General features: G+C 33.8%; 1 protein-coding gene across 4 annotated transcripts in view; it reads left to right on the top strand.

Annotated features, from left to right (window-relative positions):
- Positions 1–23,286, top strand: part of LRBA (LPS-responsive vesicle trafficking, beach and anchor containing) — a 566,714-nt gene that overhangs the window by 475,511 nt on the left and 67,917 nt on the right. The gene's annotated exons all lie outside the window — the stretch shown is intronic.

Raw genomic sequence — 23,286 nt, 5'->3', positions numbered from 1 at the left:
CTTTAGGTGAAGTTTATGTTTTCTAAATCTCACTAATTGTGTAATTTTTTTACTATAAACCTATTTAATAAAATATATGTATATTGTTTTACTTTTTCTCCACAATTAAGTCTTCGTTTTAAAGCTACAAAATTTCTTTCTCATCATAATTCCTTAAATGTGTTTTTGTTCAGTTTGTAAGGTTTAATGTTGGGTTTACGTTTAAAGGAAGCATCAACCCACATAAGAAGTTGTTCACCTTTCGGAACCTTAGCTTGGAGTCTCAGACACTGTAACCCTTTGCAGAGAAAACGCAAAAGGGAGGGGGCAGGAAAGGAGAGAAGGATCTACTTATCGCATTTCTAAGTAAATATTCTGAATTTAATGCTCTTTAGAAAAGAAGGTTTTATATATCACTGTTTCACAGTCTTTTAAGTAGATATGAAAACCGTTCCTTAATATTTGTATTAAGGAAACAGTAAGCAATAGGTATCATATTACAATAAATTGAATATACTTATTAAGCCACATGTGTGACCCCTGCCAGACTGTAATGCTACATACAGTCTCTTTCACCACCCCTGAGGCAGATGGGTGGGTATTGACAATTTTAGCATTTAGGTAAATTCTTTTTTATAGTGTCTTGCTCTAAGAGTTCAAATACAACTCTAAAATTTCTGCCCTCAGGAAGTTAACAGGTACTACCTCCATTTTGTTAAGCTTGTTCTATGCTGCACGTACAACAGTGTTACATTTGATCCTTCATATCCATTTCATTTATATACATTGCTCTGATACTTCTGTCATATGGGAGTTCTATAATACCTGCATGACAGACTTCTACAAATGATCAGAGTGCTTCATGTGCTGGAGAAGTTTTTTTTTTTCCTGTTTCCTATAAAAAATTAACCAAAAGGTAATTAAGCTTTCCTTTGGTGATGTTAGTAAATATGCTTTTAAAGACCAGTGTGTACCACTTTGAGCAATACTCTCCCATTGTTCCATGTATAGTCCTTGCTAATGTTCATACAATCATCTATAAGAAATGCTAATTCAAGATGAGTAACTAAGTATTCTTTTTCTGGATATATCTGAAAGTAGTAGTAGTTATCAATAAACCTGGTGAAGGTCGATGTAGAGTTTATATAGATGTTACAAATACAAGTCATCTTGGCATATTTTAATACTTGTTTACCATCATTTTGGCAGCCTACACAATTTTTGCTGTTCATTTTTGTATTTGTTGTTGTCATCAGTTGGTTGGCTCCTATGAACATTAGAAATTTGAAAAATATACTGTCAGTAGGTTAGGCCATATTTCCATTTTTATTACTCTCTACTATATTCTTTTAAGACCCAATTGAAGGTCTATGTTAATTTAAATTTACTTAAAAACTATTGACTTAATTTGCTTTAAAAAGCACAAGGACCCTGTGAATGTTGCGACTTCACCTTTCAGAGCCACAGTCTTATAGAGGGTCTTTCTTGCTTCATTCCAGTCCTCCCTATGTATCCTACGATCAGACACCTGTCTTTGACTGTGAATTGTACTTTTCTGAGTGTGAAACAATGGATTGCACCTTAACATAACACTCATTATTGTATCTTCTATCTGTTTTAACCCCGCAACAACTTTTGTGTTTCTAATGTAAACTTGGTGTCTAAATTTTTAGACACTTATATTTCTAGGTATGGAATTTGTATGTATAGGTATTAATGATGAATTCTGATCCAGTGTTTACTTTTATGCAATCATTTATTAGTGTACTTTAATAATGGATTAATTAATATATAAGAAATCATTATTAGTATATAATGAATGATAAGAATAGCTAAGAAATTATTGTAGTGAATTTTATATTCTGAATTTCAGATGTTCTTTTATTCCCCAAGTGGCATTAAGCTACAAACTAGTTACATTTGTGACATTATTATCTTTCTATTTGAAGACATTTGTGCTATTGCTTTTTGTCATATGGCAGTGTTTTTCCTACATTACTTACATAACAGATATTGCAGGCTTTTTCTACATTGCGTATATGTTAAATTTACCTTTGGATTGTGGCTGTGAATTCTGTTTACCAGCACTCTTTTTGCTCTTTCTTCCCTGTCTATAAGGCAAGCAAATAGCTTTGCTCAAAACAGTCTCTCCGTCTCACCGTTGCACACAAGTTGCCTTGTCTGCTCCTGATATTCCACATCTTGAAGTTATTTTTAGTATCTGGACTTCCTTTTTAGAAAATTGATTTGGGAGTTTGCATCCATTTACATTCTTTACAGAATTAAGATCTTTGAAATTATAAAATAATAAAAGCCATTAATAAAAGTATTTTGTTTTCATCTGGAAATAAACTCAGACAAAGAAGAAATAGAAGCTTTGAATGACTATGACCAATTTATGAAAAGCAGCACTTACTGTTTTTGGGGGATTGCTGTCCAATCAAGCAGAGAATAGTAAATGAGTATTTGACCTGGATTCAAATACTTTACACTGAAGTGCTTAAAGCGCTTTTACTAAAGCTAACAGTGTTTCTGCTTAAAAGTTTATAATAATATTTAATAGTAGTTTTAAACAATAATATGCCCTGCCTTGATGAGAGGATCAGTGTTCAATTGAGTCAAAAACCAAACTAGGCATGTAGCCGATTATCAGACACTTCTACATAAGAAATGAGGGATGTGCTACTAGTAAAACGTCCTGTTACTTTTCATGAATGACATGATTTTGAATGCTATTTAGAAGGATGGCAAGATATGGGAAAGTTAGGAAGATATGGACTTAACATTTTTTAATTCAGGTGATTACCAAGTAATCAAACACAGATTCTACCTGGTATGCCCATGGAGACCTACAAGGATAATGTACTTTTACATTGGTGTAGAACAAAAATTTAAACCGATATAATAAAATCTAAGCTCCCATAAATGGGGCATTCGTTTAAAATCATGATTAATTACTTATGTTATTTACAGTGTGTTATACTGTAAAACTTTCCTATGATCTCTTAATTGGACATTTGTCTTGTGAGAAATTAGAGGTCTAATAGAGGCTTGAAGTACCATTTAGTTGAGATGTGACGTTCTTCTTTCCCACTTTTAGAATTAAAACAATCCTCTCTTTGTAAAGATTTTAAATCAAGTCGTAGTTTGCATCAGTGGCTACATCTTATAGGATTTCCTTATTTACTTGGTTGACATGTTTACTGTAAACTGTATATTTTATGAGTGTTACCCTAAATGCTTAATCAAGGACCCAGATTTCCATGTTCAAAATATTGCATAAACTAATGTATTGCTCTGTTGTTTCTTTATTCGTGACCTGTATTCAAATACTTTACACTGAAGGTTTAAAGCGTTTTTACTAAAGCTAACAATGTTTCTGCTTAAAGGTCTATAATGATATTTAATAGCAGTTTTAAACAATAGAAAGCTGCAATTTCTAAACAGATTTTACTCCTACTAAATTATTAATGATAATAGTATTTTAGGTATGAGATTTAGAAATTACAAGTAAAGAATACATAATAAAATAACTTAAATTTGTATAGTATTTATTATTTTACAGATAGCTTTTACTTACTCATTTGATCCTCATAATGTTCTTGAGATGCTGTAGTGAAGATATATCAGTTTCTCTAGAACCTTGGAAAGGCTGATAGGTAAGGAAGGTCACACAACTAATATGTAGCAAAAATTCAAAATCACATTTGCAGAATCCAGGTCTCTTACCTTTTCTTTCTAATTACATATTATAGTACTTTGTAATTTAGAAAGCAATTTTTACACATTTTACTTGAACTTTGGAATACCTGTTTTGTAAATAAGGTATTAGTTTAGTGTTTTTATAGTAAGTCTAATGGTCTGAAAGTCCTAGCTAGAGCAATTAGGCAAGAAAAAACATAAAAGACATCTAAATTGTCCTTTTTGCAGATGACATGGTTTTACATACAAAACCCCTAAAGACTACACACACACACACACACACACACACACATACAACTGTTAGAACTAACAAATGGATTCATTACCTCATAATGTTCTTGAGATGCTGTAGTGAAGATATATCAGTTTCTCTAGAACCTTGGAAAGGCTGATAGGTAAGGAAGGTCACACAACTAATATGTAGCAAAAATTCAAAATCACATTTGCAGAATCCAGGTCTCTTACCTTTTCTTTCTAATTACATATTATAGTACTTTGTAATTTAGAAAGCAATTTTTACACATTTTACTTGAACTTTGGAATACCTGTTTTGTAAATAAGGTATTAGTTTAGTGTTTTTATAGTAAGTCTAATGGTCTGAAAGTCCTAGCTAGAGCAATTAGGCAAGAAAAAACATAAAAGACATCTAAATTGTCCTTTTTGCAGATGACATGGTTTTACATACAAAACCCCTAAAGACTACACACACACACACACACACACACACACATATACAACTGTTAGAACTAACAAATGGATTCATTAAAGTTGCAGAGTCCAAAATCACCATACAGAGAATCAGTTGCTTTTTTTATACACTGACAATAATGTCTTTGAATAGGAAATAATCTCATTTACAATAACACCAAAAAGAATAAACAATTTAGGAATAAACTTAAGGAAATGAAAGAGTTCTACACTGAAAACTACAAAACATTGACGAAAACTTAGATACAAACAAATGGCCAGATATCACACATTTGTGGATTGAAAAACTTAATTATGTTAAGACTAGTGACCCGGTGCATGAAATTTGTGCATATTAAAAGGGAATTAATTAGAGGACATATTTTAATATTGCTATTTACCCTTTCTCTATAATAGAAGTGTCAGAGGTGAAAGAAAATTAGTAAAATGTATATGAAAATCTTCCTCCTGTCAGAGTCTGGGGTGCGCCATGGGAACCAGAGTCAAGTCCCTGCCCAATCATGTGCGCCTTACATGGTTGCAGCAGTTAGATTTTTAGCTAACCTTTCTAGTCAGGGATTGAACAAACCTTAATGTCCTTTCCTGTACAGTTGTTAATCCTTTTTAACTGTACAGTTGTTAATCCAGGTGAGATAATGTTCTCTTAGGAAGTGCACAAAATACTTCTTTCATTTTTTTATTTTAAAAAATATATATTTTATTGATTTTTTTTACAGAGAGGAAGGGAGAGGGATAGAGAGTTAGAAACATTGATGAGAGAGAAACATCGGTCACCTGCCTCCTGCACACCCCCTACTGGGGATGTGCCTGCAACCAAGGTATATGCCCTTGACCAGAATCAAACCTGGGACCCTTCAATCCGAAGGCCAATGCTCTATCCACTGAGCCAAACCGGTTAGGGCACTTCTTTCATTTTAATGGGTCATTTATACTGTGCCATCAAACTCAGAGAATTTACCTCTCATTTTATTGAATTATATATGTTCTGTATATCAAAACCCATATCAAAACTATATCTTTTTCAAAGTAGACATTCCTGAGTAATTTAGAACCACCAGGTGATAGCAATATTTCTAGTTTCATACACAAGTATATTTGGTTAAGAATAAAGACAAATTACAAATATGCTAGGGAAGTGGAATGTTCTGTTTAATTTTATGATAAACTAAAAGTCATTCAGAAATCACATATTTATTTATTTGGTAAAAATGGCATAATGATAATGATGTTATCTTTCTTTGACAGGCTCTTTGATAGCTTGGGGTCACCATTATAATATTAATAGGACCCTCCGTAGAAAAGAACCTGGAGTAACCTTGTTTTGCTGTGTTGTCCCTGAAATGCAGTAAGCTCCTCTGCATTTCCCTTAGGGCCGATTATGTGGCTGCTTTGTGAACACTTTAGTTGACAGGTGGAAATGTGTGTGAGTGTATTGAATAAGGGGAAGAATGAAGGAAGAGGAAGTTGGTAGATATCTGTTTAATTTTAATTGAATTCCGGCTAAGAAAAGAGCCTGTACAGAGATACGGATTACTGTTAGCCAAGATAACATTTTTCAAAACATGTTGTCCCTGGAGAGGAGAAGCAATGAAATAAAAGACACCGAGATAGTTTTTCTTCAGAAAAGGACATCTTTAATAGGTAGTCTTTTAGTATTATTAATTTCTTAGTTTATACCAAGTAGTACTTACCTGTGGGTATAAGTTCACTAAGTCTTCCAACAGCTATTCATCTACTAGCAATGTTGACCCTAATAACTAGTGTTTAAATGTTCTTACTCAAAGTTCATTCATTAAAAAAAAAAGATAGCCAGATTGGAACTATCAGCTTCTGAGTCCCCAGTCCCTTTTCCCTGCAGTCCATACACTATCAGATATTTAAACACTCAAAAAGTTTAATCTGTTTTAGCTATGTTCCAGTAGATTCAAATACGGCTCACAGAAAGACATCCTTCTTGTTAACATGAGTGAGAGGAAGAGGACAATTAGATAATGCAGTGATGTTTTTAGATGTATACACAAGAAGCTCTTTTTAGAACGATTTTTAAATTACTTGACATCAGCATGCCTAAGTTAAACAGGATTTGGTTCATAGTATTTTCTCCCTTGAGAACTGTCTTTCCAAGAGGGATGATAAAGTGAAATATAAACACCCCATGAGAAGTGCACTGGTTTCTAAACATGTCATTGATTCTTTTTAAATAAACAACTGATCATTGTTACCTTCAGCGAGGGTACAGTATTTCTTCAGGTTGTTACATAATGAAAAGTAGGTTTTAAATGTTTTCACTAGTATATAGTGGATTACATATTGTTTGAATGTGAGCTTCTTGTTAAGAAGCCAATCTCTGTAGGTGCTTTCCAGAATGATGCTAATGGTCGATACAAATCAGCCTTTTGTTTTTAAAATATTAGGTTGATTTTGCGTTGCAGTTTTGTCTTTTCCTTTTTAGAGATGTATCTGAGGCTTTTAATCCATGTGTCTGAGTAGTAAGTGCTACTAATGGGAATGCTTTCTGGAACTCAGTAATGAACTGAGTTTTTCTGAAAATAAGCAGTGTAGGTCACTGTGACCTCTCCCTTGCACAAGAGAATGAGGACCTCAGAAGACCAAGTAGCACAGAGTACCATGAAAACCTAGAACCTCTGGAGAATAAGGACCAACTCCTGGGTCATTAAAGGCAGAGTTTGAAGGACTACCCACTCTGCTTGTGTTTCTTTAAATCCTTTTAAATAGCACACAGCGGGCTTTTATATAATATTTCATAGTCTTGGCCTTATTCATATTCCTGTTTCTAAAATTATAAAAAATAGCCAAAGGTAGGAGTTACATTGATAATCTTAAATCTGTGTGTGTTTCCTTTGTTGATGTTAAAGTCATTGTCAGTGTGTATAAGGGGAACATTCTTCAGGGGAGAAATGTGAAAAAATGAGCTAAGACGGTTGGGTAGACATGTAGCCTTCTGTGCTTTTTAATTGGAATGCATTGCTAAACGTGGTGTAGGGTATAAGCAAATTATTTTATTTGGATTCTAGATTCTCAGCTCCTAATAGCTTTTAAATTTATACAGTTTTTGTTTAGCTGTCAAAATATTTAATTATATCATGCCCAAAGGTGTAAAGCTGTCAAATAAATCCGAGTTTAGGCATAAACATTTGCTAAGTTACATGTGCTACTACACCCTTGGTTGTTACTGGGCAGCTTGTGGACCTGTTTGAGAGGGAGGGGTGTGTCGGGAACATTAACTCAGCAGGTACAGAACAACATTGGTCCAATGAATTAATGATTACTTGTAAAACAGCAGGTAGTAATGCCCCTAGTCTTTGTAATTCTCCTCTTGTAAAATAAAGCAGACTGGAGAGTGTGGTGGATTCTTTGGGTCAATTTGCACTGTAAGAAAGCTGTCTTTTTGCAAAAATATGTTCTCTTTCTTTCCTTGCCTTACATTACTCTTTTTTGTTTGTTTTGTTTTCCCTTGGAACAAAAGAGAAAGTACCCCATTCACACTATGCCCCTCTCCCTCATTCTCCAGTCTCTTGCCACAGGAGGAATGGTCCCAGTGGCACTTAAAAAGAAAGCATTTACACCGAGCAACACTAAAGTTTAAAGTTTTCTATGTAAAACATTTTTCCAGCTTCATTGAGTATGGTTGACAAATAACAGTTGTATATATTTAACTTGTACATGCAATGTGGTAAAATATTTTTAAAGAAAAGGAAAATTTTAAAATGTTAATTGTCCTTATCTGGTTATTTCATAAATAACAACTTTTGCTATTTGATGACATTATTTGGAGTTAGGCTGTTAGCGTAAATACTAATGCAGACTTTACGAATGCAAAATTCACTAAGAGGTAGGGGAGTAAAGTAAATTAGTTCTACTTTGAAGCTTTTATTTTCTTCCCCTTTCAAAATGAATGGGAAGGTCCTTGAGAGGCCCTTGAGTGAAAGCTGCTTTTCATTAGTGCTACCAAATACCTACTTGAAAGAGTTGAGTTCTAACTGAACACCCACACAAGAGAAAGGGAAAGCTTCCTTTTTCTGCAAGAGGACCATCAGCTAAATAGCTCTTGGCTTCTCTTTTCCAATCAGGTGGTTTCACATCAGAGTTAATTACTCCAGTCATTTATTCTAATCACCCTCCTCTTATGGCTAGCTGCATTCTGTCATGGGGTGGCATCGTTTGAAGCCAGTTAAGTTTGAAAACCACTGCAGGGTACTTGAGGCTCATTAGTGAGGCCTATCCATGCCTGGCTTTGGATTTGCTCCCTGATTAACTCTGCATCTCTCTGCCTTGTTCCCTCCTCCCGCCATCCACCAGCCCCCACTTTTCAACTCCTTTGCTCTAAAGAGGAATGTTTCAATTAACTCTTGCCTTGCTGTTTGCCTTTTCACCTACATATTTAAGAAAAAATTAAATGTCAATATTGCTAACAATATATTTGATAGACTCTGACCTTACAACTGCATCCTTTGTATTGAATTTAACTGAAAAGTTATATTTTTGAACAACAAAGGAGGAAAATGATGGTCTCTCAGAATAAATAAATCTGTGTCCTTGATCCATTTGTCCTAACTCTAACACAGGTAGTGATTCCCAGTTCTGATTTTACAGTACTCTACTGTGTCTTACAACTTACCATAGAAGTTATATGAAAAGCTTAAAAAATATCTTAACATCAGATTTATTTGTTAACATTGTTGTTTATTATTATAGTGGTTTAATTTAGAAGTGTTTGCCAAAGAGGGATATGTAAGGGCTATTAAATCACAAAAGCAAATAATGATTGTGCTATGCTTTTTAAAAAAGAAAAGAAAAACATATAATCCGTGTCCTGAGTAAGATAGTTTGAGACAGCGTTATTGTATAAAGTATTTAAAACATTTAAAAATTTAGCAAAAACATACTGAGTTTTGTAGTTAAATGAAAATGATTATTTAAAAAGGAAATAAGATAATTTTCTTTGTTCTTTTTGCACAGTAGTTTGATTTAAAGAATTCAGATAGTTCATGTGTCAAATAAAATAATGACACATATTAAAATACATGAAATCACATCTTTTTAAGTTGCTAATGCTCATGGATGGTCAAAAATAGCAAAATGAACTCATTGTTAAGTCTCATCTCAAAATAGTGTAATGGCTTGCTTCCTTATAAGAGTTTTTGGACCTAGCAATTAACAAATAGGGTAGTATTCTCTGTCTTGCTCTAATTTTTAAATTTGATTTTTAAAATCTCTGAAAGAATAAATTAATGAAAAATTAGACCTAAAATGTATGCTTTTTATTTAGCTCTATTATTGAGTGTCTACTATGTGCTCAGTTTCAAGAGTGCAGATATAATCTCTTCTAGGAATTCACATTTTGTGAGGAAGACAGAAAACTAAACTAATACATGGTGAAGATTTTAGTTTTAAAAAGGTAGGTATAAAAGCAAAGAACAGTTGAAATAATAATAAAACCTGTAAGTAAACCTGCAGGTTTACATGGCATATCAGATTTAGTATGTACTCAGCTTACTTAATATTAGTGTTATCAAATGATATATGTGAAACCCATTAAAATATTTCTTCGTGCAAAATGGTTTCAGATTTTCATAATGTAACTTTGGGATATACCATTCTACTTCAGAAGCTTTAAAAAGGATGTAGTAGTTAATAACATGACTTTAGAGGTCAGATCTGGGTTCAGACTGCAACTCTGATAGATACTTACTTCCTGTGTAACATTAAACAATTTAGCATTCTTAGCCTCATTTGTAAAACAATTTTTTTAAATATAGTGCTTATCTGGTAGTATTATTGTGAAACTTTAAATAAAATAGCCCATGTAAAACATTTTGCATAAAATGGGGCACATCATAAGTACTCATTAAATGTTAGGTGCTGCTGTTATTATTATATTGTTATTGTTTAGCTGGTCAATGAATTTCTTCCAAGTTGACCTTCTTATGCATTTTCCTTGCATAATATATTGTCTTTTTGACCCTTTGTCAGGTTTATGATAGACATTATTTGCATCCATCAGGAGAAAATAAAATCTTCAAAGATGATACTGTAATATGTATTTCCCTTCTTCTTCATGCTACCATCCTACCCCAAATTTGATTGTGTTTAACCAACTATGGACATCTCATTTGCAATGGCTAGAAATCACAGAAATTCTTCACATTTTATAAAACTCTGCCAAATTAGCATTGTATCAACTGGTTAAAGTTTCTATGGTCCATTTCATGCTTCTTATAAAAGCTTTAAGATCATAGTTCCTGAGCATAAACAATGAATTGTGCTAAATCGCAAGAATTTCTTAAATACCATTCATTCATTCAACAGACATTTATTAGGGGCTACTAAGTAATTAGGTCTGTGATCACAGAATTGGAAGAATATGACACCTGCCCTTTGGGGCTGTCATTATTAAGATCAAACAGACATGACAGTAACTAATTAGAGAAGTAGATTAAGTAAAGCATTTATTCAACAAATACTTTGTGAGTGCCTACTATCTATTTGTCTTTGGGATTATAGCAGTGAGAAAGCATAGTACCTGCCCTTTTCAAACTTATTTAGTGAGGGAGATGACAATAAATAAGAAATTAAACAAACATATAACTTGTGATAATATATACTGTACTAGTAATATAACAAATAATATAGTAGTTGTGGTTTGTACCATGGAGGAGAACAAGCAGCCATCATTAGAGCATTTAATATGTATTTTTTCATTTATTTGCACGTGTAATGTTTAAAAATATTTTTGAGATATAATTGACATGTAACATTATATTTGTTTCAAATGTATAACATAATGATTCAATATTTATATGTATTGTGAAATGGTCACCACAAGTCTAGTTAATATCTGTCACCAGACATAGTTTTATATATATTTTATTCTGAGATCAAAAGAGGAAATGCCTTATTTTGCTTCCTGGAAAGATTGGGGAAGTTTTAACCGGGGAGAATACATTTGATCGCAATCTTGAAGAATGAGTAGAAGTGTGCCGGGGAGGAAGCAAGATAATGGAAAGGGCATTACAGATAGAAGAAGCAGTGTGAACAGAAATCTTATTGCTATAGTATAGCACAACAGCTAAACTTAATTCAGAAGGTAGAGTGCAAATGTGTGTAAGAGAACTGTGAGTGATGCCTATGGAAAGATAAGACCACAGGGAGGTTATATGAACAATCTTTAATGCCTTGTAAGTAACATGGACTTCTTTCTTTGGGGTCGTGGTGCCTAAAAGAGATTGCCAGACCTGGAGCGTCAGTGTTACCTGAGGCCTTTTTAAAAAGGCAGATCTAGGGCTCAACTCCAGATCTACAGAAACAGACCCTGTTGGGGGATCCAGGTGCTTTTAGGGCATGTTCAGTTGGATGGAGATCAGCTGCTCCATGGGAAGAAGAACCATAAAAAGTCTTGGGGGAGAGTCAGCATTTGGTCTGGGAATCTTTTTTAAATCCTGATTTCTGGGCCTCATCCTCCGGAAATTCTGTTTCTTTGTTATGGGGTGGGGCCACAACATTAGTAACAAAGAAACAGAATTTCCGGAGGATGAGGCCCAGAAATCAGGATTTTAAAAAGATTCCCAGGTGATTCTAATGTGCAGCCAAGGTTGAGAACCTCTTTTTTAGAGGAAGACGCAAAGAAGGGAAATTTTAGAGATAAAGAGAACAGTTTGGATAGTGTTAGAATAATTGAATCGAGAAATAGTGAAACAGACGCAAAGATAGTCAAAGTGGAAGAAGAATGAAATTGAGAGGTATTTTGGAGGCTCGTTATCTGATCTGGTTTTGGAGTGAGAGGAAAAGAAGTCAAAATGACTGCCTCAGTTTTCAGATTGGCTGACTGGATGAAGGACTGGGCTGCAGACATAATCCAAAAAACAAGAAAGGAAGTAGTTTAAGAGGAAAAAGTATTATTTTCATACACACACACACACACACACACATTAACTTTGAGTTACCTGAAGCACACACCAAAAGAAGTACTCTGATGGTCAGTTAACATTTTGGACTTGACACCTTGACACTCTGGAGATGGTAATAATTGTCAGCTGAGGTAGTTGATGTCTGGCTCATCTGGCCTGAGTTATTTCAGAAGTAAGGGCCTGGAACTGAATAATGAGGACAACAAACACTGGAGAGGTAGACAGAGGGATAGGACCCTACATTTAAAATTGAGAAGGATAATCAGAAATGTAGAAAGAGAATCTGGAGGGAGGGAATCAAGGAAGCTCAGAAAAGAGAGAGAAACATAAACACCATGAAGCAAAGAGATGAAGTAAGGAAAGATAAGCACCCATTGGACTCAGACAGTCAGACATGGTCATCTTTGCCAAAACATTTTCAGTGGTGTGCCTTTAACAGGAAAATGAGAGATTGGTAAGACGTTGAAAGGGAGTTAAGGAAGCATAAATAACAAATTTACTTAAATCTTCCAAAAAGTTAAGGTTATTATTCTCATATTGCCCAGATAGTCATGGCTACATAAAAATAACTAAAACTGACCCTATAACTCAGGGATCCTCAAATTACGGCCCGCGGGCCACATGCAAATACAAATATTGTATTTGTTCCCGTTTTGTTTTTTTACTTCAAAATAAGATATGTGCAGTGTGCATAGGAATTTGTTCATAGTTTTTTTTTTTAAACTATAGTCCGGCCCTCCAACGGTCTGAGGGACAGTGAACTGGCCCCCTGTTTAAAGAGTTTGAGGACCCCTGCTATAACTAGTCATTATTCCATTGATAACTCAAAAAGGACCATACCTAAAATTTACTGTGATGTAGAGTCTCATAGACTTTTATCACAAACATGAAAGGATTTCTAGGAGTGGGCAAACAGAGGCTAGTTCCAGCTGCTGCTAAAAGGAGGTGCCTTTTATGGGGTGTATGAATATATCCACAGTGTCTGCAGATTTTTTGTATCTGAATTTTAGTAAACCCTGTGTTCCCTATAATAAATTGTAGCCCATGTCTATATAGTTCTTAAAGTACATAACTGATACATCTGAGTAGACAATATGCAAGAATTCTAACCACGAACTTTTAAAGATGGATTGTTTACAGATGACATTGTAGTTAGTAGAATTAGCCATTTACTTTTATTGTTGGAGAGGTCAGTCATAGTGCCATCTTTCACATGCCACCACATCTCTTCAGAGATTTGTAAATGGCTAAAGAATATCCATGACAGAACATTATGTCTCTTTCACACTTGAAGATACTATATTTCTGCTGTCGTGTCCTAAGGTATAGCCATTCTTCATGTGCTGAAAATTATAACAACCTTTTCAGAACCACACCAAAGGTCATTTTGTAGTCTGGAGGTGCTTTGTGCTTTGGGAGCTTTATCTTTATCTTCATTAAGAAAAGGTATATTTTATAAAGGGTTAAATAATGCTAATCCCTACAGTCTAATTTCAGAACTAGAGTCCCGGTGCATGAAAATTCATGCACTTCGGGGGCGGGGAGGTCCCTCAGCCTGGCCTGTACCCTCTCGCAGTCCAGGATCCCTCGGGGGATGTCCAGCTGATGGCTTAGGCCCACTCCCCTGGGGATCGGGCCTAAGCTGGCAATCAGACATCCCTCATGGAAAACGGGCCTACGCCATAGGTTGGACATCCTTAGTACTGCCGCAGAGGCAGGAGAGGCTCCTGCCACCGCCGTTGCACTGGGCAGCCAGGAGTCAGCTTCTGGCTGAGTGGCGCTCCCCCTGTGGAAGTGCTCTGACCACCAGGGGGCAGCTCCTGTGTTGAGCGTCTGCCCCCCTGGTGGTCAGTGCACGTCATAGCAACCAGTCATTCCTGGTTGTTCTGCCATTAGGGTCAATTTGCATATTACCCATTTATTATATAGGATACTGTAAAAATTTGAATGCAGGTTTAGTTCAGGGAATTGAGTAGAAAGCTATCCTGTCAATGTTGTAGCCACTAGTCACGTGTGGCTGTTGAACACTTGAAATGTGGCTCATCTGAATGGAGATGTGATATACATTGTAAGTGTAAGATGCATGCCAGATTTCTAAGACTTAACACAAAATAATACTTTTTACATAGGCTATATGTTTAAATGATATATTTGTATTTCTGATTAAATATACTGCGTTAAATTAACTTCATCTGTTTATTTTTTAAAGTGTGACTACTAGAAATTTTTAAATTACATATGTGGCTTAAATTAATTTTCTGTTGGTAGTCACTTTACTACCCAGAATTGTTTTGGCTCGGACATCCCAGTACTGAACATGAACATATTTTAATACTTAAGTAGTATACATATTTCTATTAGAATTAGCAGCCTTAGATTAAAAAAGAAAGGCTTAGGATTAACTTCAAATCTATAAAAGAAAATCCAAAATACTAATATTAATTTCAAAACTGAGTTAATCTTTTACTATATAAACTGTTCCTTCTCCATGATGAAGGTCCAAACTTGAAACCTGGGTGTCATCCTGAACTCCCTTTCCTTGATCTCTCACATTGGTAATCAGTTGATGGAGTCACATCTTAAATCAGCGGTTCTCAACCTGTGGGATGCGACCCCTTTGGTGGTCAAACGACCCTTTCACAGGGGTCACCTAAGACCATCCTGCATATCAGATATTTACATTATGATTCATAACAGTAGCAACATTACAGTTATGAAGTAGCAACGAAAATAATTTTATGGTTGGGTCACAACACGAGGAACTGTATTTAAAGGGCCAGAAGGTTGAGAACCACTGTAAATCTTTCTAAAATCTTTCCCCTCCTCTTCACTCCCACTGCCACTATCTTGAGGCTCTCAGTGCCTCTCATGTTGACTGCTGTAGTCATCTTAGAGATGGATGACCTTTTGCCTACCTACCACCCTCAAAGAGACATCTCATCTCGCTATCCCCAGAATCTAGCATAGAACAGAACCTATAGTAAACACTCAATAAAAGCTTGTAGATTGAATGGATGACAGAGCTGTTGATATTAATCAAAAGTTGCAGAATGAAAAAAAGACTTTGAGTCCTACATTTAATGTATGTATATACAATTGCAGACACAAAGTAAATGCAGATGTCATTTTCTGGCTGAACTTGTCAATGCTTTAAAAATATTCAGCAACTTTTGTGTTCATATTCTTTACTTTAAGTTTTTCTTTGTTGGGTATGATATAATAAGCATACTGTTTTGCCAAGGATTTTGATTTGCCAATATAAGTTTATGGCAGTCAGTCCAGGGAGCCACTGGTGCCATGAAGACAGCTCCTTGGTTTTGTCTGGAGTCCCCATGGGATTAAACTACATCTGGCAATAAGTAGAGATTTTGGTCTGGCCCTCTTCAAAGGAAAAGACTGCTAGTATTTATCAGATCTATGTGGATAAGCAAATGGGAAGGGATTACATATTTTAGTTTTGTTTTCCTTCCTTTTGTAACTAACTAGAAAATGAAACTTCCAGAACTTTGTACAACAAATTAAGACATTTTTTTCCATGCTTTAAAGAAGAAACCTATTCTTTTTTCTAGACCTAGGTGGATCATTGAGAATTTTAGATTAATGTTTTAATTACGTAAGTGTATGTTTTCAGAGAGCATAACAGCAATTTACAATGCTCAGATTTAATTTTCTAGGGATTTTGCCGTCCGTAAATATTAGGACATCATGGCTGGCATTTGGAGGCTTTTATTGCCCATCTATCTGTGAGGGAAAGTTCACCTAAAATTACTTTCAGAGGAGAAACTTGGACCTGTCTCAGGACAGGCCGCTGTCCCTTCCAAGTGAAGATGGGCCTTCCTCTACACATTTTTAACAGATTATTAGCCCTGTGACTCAGCTTAGCTGTTGTTGAAGCCTGTGGCTCTTCATTTAACTGACAGAATAAAATGGCTGCATTCCAGGTACTTGTCATGGAGTATAATCTAGAATTTACCATTCAAAGCCTCACCTACGAGAACTAATGTTTATGCAGGGTTGCCTGAAGAATATGTAGTCTCTCCATTTGTCTATACTTTAAATCTATCTAGGATTAAGTCAGTCCCTTCGAGAGTCACATACCTGGATTCCATCATATTGCCAAGGGAGGAATTTCTTATCTCAGGAATAGAAATAATGTGTGTTTTTTTCTTTAGGCCATCTGGTTTATTTTTACATTATGGTCATATTTGACTCTTGTAAGTGTTCGTGTTTCTTTCTTTATGTTGCCTAATAGAATTCTAGCTGAGAGCCAGATATATAGTGCACCTTTACCAAGTTGATGGAATTTCATGGCGTGATTTTTATGTACTTCTTATCATTATTTCTATAGTTAAATTTATTTTATCTTGATGATTATGCATTGTTGTAAGCTCTAAATTGTTTTCTGAATGAAGTCATGCAAAACATAAACAAATAGTAAAGTAGATGGGTATCTCTGTCCTTGTATATAGTTGTTTGCCATCCATTCTTACGGGATAGAGTTTTTTTTAAAGCTCCATCTCCTTATTTGTATTATACTATAACTAGTTTAAAATATCTGTATATTATGAATTCCTAGATTTTAGATTAGGAGTGACCTAAGGTTGAAATGTTAATTAAATGTTTTAATGTTCTGTAGCTCTAAAGAAAATAGTTGGATAAAATGTCAGCGTGCAGGACTATTTTAAACATTGGGGAAAAAAATCATCTCCCTGAAAAGGAGGGTAATTGTACAAGTTTGCCTAATCCTTTTGATCTTGGCACACAGCAATACAGACTTCAGTTGAGATTAAAACTATGAATTTCAAAGGAAACATGGCCTTCAGTGTGTAAAATATATAACAGCTGGTTGACTAGTCCATTTAAAACTACACAATAACAATCATAGACAGAATGATTGTCCTGCCAAAAGATGCACGAGTGCTTGATGGTTATATCAAGATATGATACTAACTCACACTTTTCTTTAGTAATGGTAGAAATGTAGGAATGAGCTGTGTGCTGCCGACTCCAAAATCTCTCTTCTGCCCAACAGTTCAAGGGCAGTTTATAAGTACAGAACTCCCTTTACTGATTTCTCTATCTGCTTTCAGCCTGAACTTCAATGTGTTGTTGACTAAATTTCATTTTTTTAAGCTGTCAGATACAATTTTTTTTCTCAGCATCCAACAGTTCTTTTTCCCCCCCTTTTAATTCTTGATCCTACCTTGCCCCCTATGGTTTTCATGACTTATTGTTCTTAATGTCACAGCTTCACACAATTTTTAAGCCATAGAAATTAAACTTTTCTTTGTAAATAGTATAAAATTTTGATTTACATTTTTGTTACATATTTATATTAAGGTAAATATCTGGATTCTGAAGCATGGTGATGTATTGTAATCAATATGGGAGAATGTTAACTCCTGTTAGTATATTATATCAGCATTTTAATGTTTTCACTGTTGTGTTTTACCTGAAAAGGTAATCCTTAATTGGTTAATTAATGCATATTTTAAAGAAAATGGGGATTAATGTGGATTTGCCACTTTTGAATAATTCTATTTGGAAAGCATATTTATATTCAAAATCCATATCTGTTCATGATGAAAATATGTTGATTTTTCTGTGACTTTCGTTTCTTGAAATTTTTTGATATAACACAGCTAATTTTCTATTCATTCCATTTATTTCAAAGAAAGAAACTGAAAATTTGCTAAAGTTACTTGGATTCATCACAAATTCAGAGCCAGCATTTAAGGAGTTAAAGTATCTTATTAGAGAGACAGGAAATCTGGCAACTATTGCAGAAACTAGACCTAATGGTGCACACAAACAATTTGTCAGTCTTCTTAAATGTGAATAGCTTTCCGCAAAGTGGCTGCTCTTGCTTTGTTTGAACAGGCTAAACTTTTCCTTTTTGGACTTTAAATCTTAGAAGTGAAATGTGATCCACATATTCAATCAAAATCATTTAATTCAAAGCATATTTTGATTGGAACAAAGTTGACATGGAAAGAAACTCTAGAATAAAAAAGTTGAAAGGACTTTATATCATATATTTAGCAGGAAAATTTGAAACAGTTCTAATTAGGCTGAAAAAAACAGCTTTCTTCAATGTAAATTACAAAGGTCATATATCAATGTTAAGGAAACATTACCACTAGTGTTTGAAATCCAGCACATGCAAACATAACAGACCAGTTCATTTTAAATATGTGTGTGTGTATGTGTGTGTGCATAGAAGGCTGTATTACATGTATTTGAAATGAAAAATACTTAAAATTCCGAGTCCATAATGTTGTATATTACATTTTTGCCAATCCAAACATTAACTCCTTTGAAACATGTCACTATCTACACTCAAATGAATTCTCTTAATTATAAGTACAATTAAAATTTTATAAGACAAATTTTTATTTTTTCTTCCATTAAAAATATGATTTAATGCATTTTATAATACATATCAAGTCAAGAGAGTTAGTGATTTTTATTTTTTTATTTGAAACTTCAAGCTATAGGGTTTTATATCTCACAACTGAATAGGGCCTTCCAGAAGCTTGGGCATGCAAGTAGTGGTAAAGGTGTGCAGAAATGAGTATCTGGGCTGGTTATTTCTACACTTAAGGTTTATAAGTAATATTTACTTGTTTTGTTTGATTTTTTTAATAAAAATCATTTATCCTAAGATGTCAGTAGCTTTTATTTAGTTGTTTTCTTTTAAATGGTATGGCATGAGAACATTCAGCAAAATATAAATAAGCATTTGGAGTTATAAGTATGAGAAACAAATAATATACAAGTAAGTTTTCCTGGTCTTGAGGTAAACAATTAACATATAATTTCTTTTGTTAATTGAAATTGATATGCTTGATTTTATGTCATTTTTACATTAAAGAAAATTTGATTGTTTGAAAATAAAAGGAAATTGCTAGAGTATCTCTCAGCCATGCATGGGTTAAACACATGATTAATGCCTTTTATTTTAGACTTTTTATTCTCAAATAACTTAGAGTTTCTTGGAAAAAGCAAACTATTTCTATGGAAGTTATAATATTATTTGACCCCACTGTAGGAAACAAGAATAATTTTATATAACATTTTTTTTACCAATAAATAATTCATCTCCTTAATGGGTTAGTTTCATGAAAACAGATTACATTTTTTCAGTGAGATTTATTGTTAGACACATATTCATATATGTTATAATGATTTCTGACACAGGGTTATACAAACGAGTTATTTATGAATAATTTACTATTATCTTTAAAATATTAAAGGTTTATTTTTTATGTTCTGCATGCATATCAAGCAAATAAAAGTTACTAATAAGTGTTGTATTTGACATCTGTTTACTGTACTTTTTAGCATATCTAAAAAAGTATTTTAGTCTTTGTATAATAGATCTCATTAAAAAAACAGATATCAACCCCCAGACAGTTTGTCAAGACTAATATGAGTCCCCCTGGATTGGATTGACAATTTGTGTGAGGCTTCATATGATAGTCTTTTCATAGTCTTATTTGATCCTTAACAATTGGACATTAGTCACTGATTTATTTTATAATAACTCAGATGAGTTGGATATTATTATATTGTGTTGGACATTTTAGTGGATTTTCTTGTTTACAAATTTTACTCAGAGCACACATAGGATGTAAATGATGTATTCAGCCTGCTAGGGGAGTACTAACAACTGATTGGTTAGGTTTGAGAGCAGCATGGGAAGCCTGTTACTATCCCCTAGCTGCAAACCATATTTAACTCCAACCTTAATGAGGACTGCCTGTCCTAAAGGCTTTGAAAAACCTCAAATGCTTAACATTCCACTGGCATGTTTTTATTTATTTGTGACTAAAAATGTGGATATAAATAAGTATTTTATATAGAGTATTTTTAACAATCTTAACATATAAAAAGGGATTTAAGGAATTTTTAATATGTTTTATGATTTATGTTTTTTGACTCTCAAAAACAAAAGTTATAAAATGTAATCCCAGGGTATTCTATTTTGAATTACTTGTATTTTTTTTTCCTCAACAATTTCTTTCCCCCTTCTTGTCTTTACCTCTTCCCTCAAGTCCTTAGTAAGTCCATTTATATTAAATACTTTTGGTTAGGCAGTTGTCATTCGCTGATATCAAAAGAATGTTAAAGTCCTGAAGTGACTTTTTACTGAAATGTACTAAAAGTTTTTGGAATTCTCTTATATCCTTAACTAGCAGTTCTTTTTTTTTCTTTTTTTTTTTAAACATTTAGTATATTGCAAGAAATGCTTGAGGACAGTTAATGAGATTTTTAGTGTAGTCTTTAAATGTTTATTTAAAATTTATTCATGAAGGCAATGTGTTTATCAACCTCTGCAAAGATGTTGCCAATCTTTCCATGGTACTGGCCAACCCCTTAAGGACTGACCAGTATGATATTGAAAGGGGAGGGCTGAACCATGACACTGGAGTCATCTCTGTGCGTGTGTTTATGGTACAGTGTGAGCACAGTGTCTTTAAATTCAGCATTTTTGCTTAACATTGTGATGTGGTATCAAGGTTTAAGCATCTAAATCTAACCAACTTCAACATTTTGAATATGCATAAAAAAGTAATCAACATTAGTAAGACAATTCTTTGTTTGATGACAGCAAAATAAAATTGCTCTGGTTTTTAGGGCTTTAATATTGAGAAAATTCATTTGTACTTTGTCATTTGCTGAGCCTTCTAGAATTTTATAGTTTCAAATCACAATACCATGGACACTTGGGAGACTCCTGACTGTTTTATCTTATTAAACAATTTTGAAATCATTAATTTTTAATTAGCTTGGATGCAGGGTTTTTATAGTTTCAATAATGTGTGTATATGAACTAAACGTTTTTTATTTAAACTACTGACGAGAGTATTATTTACATAAATAAGTGTAGGTTCTTTCCGAGAGTACATACTGTGAGTTTGCTTCATATGGTCGCACCTTTTTTGTAGATTCAGATATTACATGCTAATCTATTACATGCAGAGCTTTTCAGCAGTTTATGGACTCAAATTTTGAACAAATAAAAAGGATGTAATCTCAAAGATATGTAGAGGTTCTTCCCTGATTGAAAGTTCTAATTAAGTGAATTGGAGAAAATTAACTGAAATTAGCTGTCAGAAAGTCACATTTAAATGAGTGATGAGCTAGTCTGGCAGTAAACATTTAAATGATATAAATTGCCATTTAAGTGTATGGTTTAATGTTTGTCATGCATTAATGTGACATGAGACTATAGTGACAATCAAGCAGCTTGCTCTAATTTGAACATATTTAGGGCTTTTGTGTGGAGTGCACTGCACACAAATTAAGACAATTGCTGTTTTTATGTGTCACTTTAAACATGTTCCCACCCCCCATTCCTACCCAAGGCCTGAGTTAATGAAACAAACGTATCACTTTGGGGTGCAACTTGCATTAATAGTTCCTGGATTTGGGGATTAATTTTTTTAAATCCACGTACTTAAAATAGAAATTTATTTAAAGTTATTACAAGCCATTCTCTTCTTATGTCAAATAAAATATGAAGCAGTCTTGTGCTCTGTTAGCTATTTACTAAATTTTTAAATACGAGTTTTACAAGAAATGTCTAAAATAGTAACTTTCACTATTGAAACATGCTAAATTATTTTTAGGTATACTTTTTTTTCAGGTACACTTTGCAATATGAGAATTGACTAGAGTTTTATTTACAGAATTGTTTTTTATATTTTAAAGTACGCCATATATTGTGAAGCAAAGTTAAATAGTATTAAAGGAAATATATTTGGATTTGGCCATAAACATCTTTCTTATTCTTAGGCATTTATTTTAATAAACCAAATATTTGCACAAGTCTACACCTCTGAACTAATAGGAACTTATTTTGTGACGAGATAGTTTATTTCTTACTATTGCTTGCTATAGAAGTTAGTCAATTTTGTTTTAAAAACAACAGACTTCTTTTTAAAATATTGATAACATAGCAAGTCACACCAAAACACATCATAGCCATACACTTATTATTCTAAAAGTAAGAATTTCAATGAGACACGTAACCTGATAAAACTTGGTACACTTTGGTTCACTCTTCAAAGTTTGAGTTTGAGAGACCTCTGATTTGAATCAGAGATAAAGTGGTCCATAATACTAAACTTTCATGTTGGAATAATATTGAACAATAATAAATAATATAAATATAAATATCTCAATAATGTCTCCAGTTTTCTTAAACTCTTATTTTTAACTTTATTAAATTTAGCGAACATTGGCATCTATTGTGTTTTAGGTACAGTGCCCGTAATTGGGAATGTAATGATCTGGAGTGGATCTGTGCCCAGCATTTCTACTGAATACTTGATTAAGTTCATTCATTATTTATTGGACACTGTTATGTTACCAGAATCAGATAATTTGGACTCATTTGATATTAATACCTAGAATAATAATTCAGTAATTATAAGTATCCCTCCTAAGATCTCATTTGTTGGCATGAAAATTCAGTTGAAATAACTAAATGATTTGGTTACAGTTGTCACATGCAGTAAACAAAAAAATGTTTATACAGTATTTAGAAAAATTATAAATATTCTAAGTAGACAGTAAATTTTTAATGTTTTCACATTTGCTGTCCTACAGTAGCCTTTACATTATATGACCTATCTTTGAAGCATGAATTGAGTACCTGTCAGGCCTTGAGTTATGTGACCAAGACAGAATCTCATCCCTGGTCTTCACTGTGCTTACTCACAGTATAGTAGAATAACACCAAAATGTTAATGGTAGCAATCTATTACAATTCAGCATGACAAATGCTGGAAAGACTCTAATCCTGTCTAATAAAGAGGGAATATGCTAATTGACCCTCACACCATCGCAAAAGATGGCGGCACCCACAGCCAATAAGGAGGGAATATGCTAATGACTGCCACGCCCTCAAAGATGGCAGCACCCACAGCCACAAGATGGCGGCGCCCAGTCCCCTCAGCCC

Source organism: Myotis brandtii, unplaced genomic scaffold (genome assembly GCF_000412655.1).
Source record: "Myotis brandtii unplaced genomic scaffold, ASM41265v1 scaffold34, whole genome shotgun sequence".
NCBI lineage: Eukaryota > Metazoa > Chordata > Mammalia > Chiroptera > Vespertilionidae > Myotis > Myotis brandtii.
This window is presented reverse-complemented; position numbering and strand designations above follow the sequence as displayed.